Source organism: Chlorocebus sabaeus, chromosome 8 (assembly GCF_047675955.1).
Source record: "Chlorocebus sabaeus isolate Y175 chromosome 8, mChlSab1.0.hap1, whole genome shotgun sequence".
In the NCBI taxonomy this organism is placed as follows: Eukaryota; Metazoa; Chordata; class Mammalia; order Primates; family Cercopithecidae; genus Chlorocebus; species Chlorocebus sabaeus.
In genome coordinates, this window is record NC_132911.1 from 60,304,046 (window position 1) to 60,308,414 (window position 4,369).

At 41.8% G+C, this 4,369-nt stretch overlaps 1 pseudogene; it reads right to left on the reverse strand.

The window, feature by feature from the left end:
• Positions 1-3,241: 3,241 nt before the first annotated feature.
• Positions 3,242-4,369, reverse strand: LOC103236821 (nucleophosmin-like; annotated as a pseudogene).

The window sequence follows — 4,369 nt, forward strand, 5'->3', positions numbered from 1 at the left end:
GCCTGGAGGGTGTTAGCTTGGTTGCCAGATCCTGTGAATTTAAACTTAAATAAGTATCTATAAAAATCTTAAGTTCGATTTAGTATTGTATGATCTCTTCAATACTAGACTGTAATATCAAATCTTAGGTCTATGTATGTTTTTGCTTTTCCCCAGTGTTCCTGGCATGATGCTAAGGATATAGTGGGTGATGAAATATATGCTTGCTGAATATGGGAATAAGATTTATTTTATGATCAGATTTTTTTTTTTTTTTTTTTTTTTTTTGAGATGGAGTCTCGCTCTGTCACCCAGGCTGGTGTGCAGTGGCACGATCTTGGCTCACTGCAACCTCCGCTTCCTGGGTTCCAGTGATTCTCCTGCCTCAGCCTCCTGAGTATCTGGGATTACAGGCACCACCACCACGCCTGGCTAATTTTTGTATTTTTAGTAGAGATGGGATTTCACCATGTTAGTCAGGTGGTCTCGAATTCCTGACCTCGTGATCTGCCTCCCTTGGCCTCCTGAAGAGGTTGTAATCACTGCTGGGATTACAGGCGTGACCCACCACACCTGGCCATGATCAGATTTATGTGAAGGAAAGGAATAAGTATACACTTAACTATTTCCTTTTCAGCATGGGGCACTGACATAGTTTGGGTATTTGTCCCCACACAAATCTTATGTTAAAATGTAATCACCAATGTTGGAGGTGAGGCCTGGTAGGAGGTGTTTGGATTATGGATCCCTCATGAATGGTTTGGACCATCGTCTTGGTGATAAGTGAGCTGTTGCTCTGAGTTCACACAAGAGCTGTTCATTTAAAAGTGTGTGGCACCTCCTCCACACTCTCTCACTTGCTTCTGCTTTCACCGCGTGAAGGGCCTCCTCTCTCTTCTGCCATGATTGTAAGCTTCCGGAGGCCTCCCTAGAAGCTGAACACATGCCTGCACCGTGCTTCCTGTAAAGCCTGCAGAGCCGTGAGCCAGTCAGACCTCTTTTCTTATAAATTACCCAGTCTCAGGCATTTACTTATAGTAATGCAAGAATGGCCTAATTCAGGCACCACATTATATTTCTCATGTAACTTCTTTTTCTCAATTACACTATTCTAATATTTGTACCAAGTAATGCCTTAGACACTAATTTTCTTTTTTTAATGGAATAGATAAAATAGGTTGTTTAAATATTTAAAATAATGAAAGTGAAAGTAGTGTATTTCCTGCCACCATCACTATCCCAGGTGGCGGAGTGTAACGATTAAGGACATAGGTTCTGTCCTGTCATTTGGCTACGTGACCCTCCGCCAAGTTACTTACTCTTTCTGGGTATCAATCTCCTAATCTTTAAATAAATAATCTTAGTAAATAGGTTAGTTGTGAGATTTTAGTCTATGTAAAACACTTTACAGTTTTTGGATTATAATACTCTCAATAAATTTTAGCTATGACAATAACAAAAAGAGATGAGTTTTTCTGAGCCATGAGGACAGTAATTACAAGAGTGATGGGTGTTATGAAGGAGAAGTGTAGTGTGACGGGAACATTTACCAGAGGGGCATAACTTAAACGGGTGCATTTTAGTCTTTTTCCTTCATGGCCCTGTCGGCTGCTCTCTGCCTTTTTTCTTGTTTCTTAAACAGAGTCTTGCTCTGTCACCCAGGCTGGAGTGCAGTGGTATGATCTTGGCTCACTGCAACCTCTGCCTCCCAGGTTCAAGCAATTCTCCTGCCTCAGTCTCCCGAGTAGCTGGGATTACAGGCGCCTGCCACCATGCCTGCTAATTTTTGTATTTTTAGTAGAGATGGGGTTTCACTATGTTGGCCAGGCTGGTCTTGAATTCCTGATCTCAGGTGATCCAACCGCCTCAGTCTCCCAAAGTGCTGAGATTACAGGCATGAGCCACCGTGCCCCGCATGCTGCCCTCTACTTTCAACTTTAGAAAATGGCTGGAGAAAAGTGAATTCCTGGCACAGTTAAAAGCATGTTTACCATGATTCAGTTAGCTTGAGAAAACTGGATGAAAGGGAGGGCAAGTAGTGTATACATGAGAGCAAGGAACAGTTAGGGAAGTGGATTAAAGGTGCTTTAAGGCAGGCTTGTGCAGATTGAGGCTTTTCTTTACGTTTCAATATTTGTTACTATTACATTCTATTCTTTTTGAGCAAGCAATACTTTGACATAAAATCAAATATAAATGGTATGCAGTGAAAACTCTCATTCCTATCCTTGCTCTATCTGTCTCTTTTCCTTACCACAGATAATGACTTTTTTTTTTTTTTTTTTCCTTTCTGGAGTTATGCAAGTACAAAAATTATGAATACCTGTTTTTATTCCCCCTCTTTCCTTCACAAAAGGAAGCATATTGTAACATACTCAGTTGCATTCATTATCATCTTACATCTTGCTTTTAATTTAAAAATATATTATGCAGCTTTATCAGTAACACTACAAGGCTTCTTTTTTATTTCTTCTCATGTACATAGTGTTTTATGATATGGATGTATCACCATCTAACCAGTTCTTATTAATGGAGACTTGACCTGCTCTCATTTTGTTCTTACCAAAATGCTGCAATGAATAAACTTGTTCATATGTCTATATAAATAAATCTCCAGAAGTAGGATTATTGGATCACAGGGTAAATAATTTTGTAACTTTTTTTTATTCATTCAAATATTTATTGAGCAGCTGAGGAGGTGCAAAGGTGGTTTAAAACATGGTCAGAGGTCTGGGCGCGGTGGCTCATGCCTGTAATCCCGGCACTTTGGGAGGCCAAGGTGGGTGGATCACGAGGTCAGGAGATCGAGACCATCCTGGCTAACATGGTGAAAACCCATCTCTACTAAAATACAAAAAACTAGCCAGACGTGCAGGCAGGCACCTATAGTCCCAGCTACTTGGGAGGCTGAGGCAGGAGAATGGTGTGAACCCGGGAGGCAGAGCTTGCAGTGAGCCAAGATCCTGCCACTGCACTCCAGCCTGGGAGACAGCGAGACAACATCTCAAAAACAAAAAAACAAAACAAACAAACAAACAAACAAAAAACATGGTCAGAGGTGAGGCAAATGTGCAATAATAGAAAGCAAAGGGCAAGTTTCACCAAATCACAGTAGTCAGAAGAAAGTGCTTTAGGGACCTGAGAGTGAGATTGTTTCCAACCGGAAGAGGCGTGGGCAGCAAATCAGAAAAGTGGACTGGGATTAAAATAGAAGACTTCCGTCTGGATTGTTGACACTGAGTATGGACTATATTTGTCTCTCCTTTTCCTTTCTCCCCATCTTTGGGCTTAATTTACCAGTAGTGCCCAGGACTGTTCAATGCACTTTTTCTATACTTGCTTCCATTTTTGCTCTGATGTCTTCTACAGAACTAGGTCCTTTTGGTGTTTTAGGAGTTTTTTCCTGTTTTTTTTTTTTTTGAAAGATTCTTGTCCTTTTGATCTTGGTATTGATGATGGTTTTGAGTCTTTTCCATTCTGATTTGACTTTTGTCCTTTTTTGGCTGGAGTATCTTGTATAGATTGCTTCACTGGTGCTTTTTCTTCAGGTTCCTCATCATCAAAATCATCATCTTCGGCCGGGCGCGGTGGCTCAAGCCTGTAATCCCAGCACTTTGGGAGGCCGAGATGGGCGGATCACGAGGTCAGGAGATCGAGACCATTCTGGCTAACACGGTGAAACCCCGTCTCTACTAAAAAATACAAAAAACTAGCCGGGTGAGGTGGTGGGCGCCTGTAGTCCCAGCTACTTGGGAGGCTGAGGCAGGAGAATGGCGTGAACCCGGGAGGCGGAGCTTGCAGTGAGCTGAGATCCGGCCACTGCACTCCAGCCTGGGTGACAGAGCGAGACTCCGTCTCCAAAAAAAAAAAAAAAAAAAAAAAAAAAAAAAAAAAATCATCATCTTCTTCATCATCATCATTTTCATCAGCAGCAAGTTTTACTTTTTTCTGTGGAATCTTCCTACCACCTCCAGTAGCAGACTGCTTTCCAGATATACTTAATAGTTTCACATCCTCCTCCTCTTCATCTTCTGATTCTGCGTCTTCTACCACAGCTACTAAGTGCTGTCCGCTAATGTGCACTGGCCCTGAACCACACGTCAACCGTAAGACCACTGGGTGTGTTATTTCAAAGCTCCAAGGGAAACTGTTGGCTATACAGACATTTTCAAAGTTGCCATTGTTACTTTGGACTGCCTTCATAATTAATTGCCTCTGCTTCAATAATTTGCAATTCATCCTTTGCACCAGCCCCTAAACTGACCGTTCTTAAAGATAACTGGTGCTCATTTTCATCATTATCCACCTTAAAGTGATCATCTTTGTCAGCCTTTAGTTCACAACTGAAAAGATAGTTCTGAGGCCTCAGGGGACTCATGTCCCTATCCAT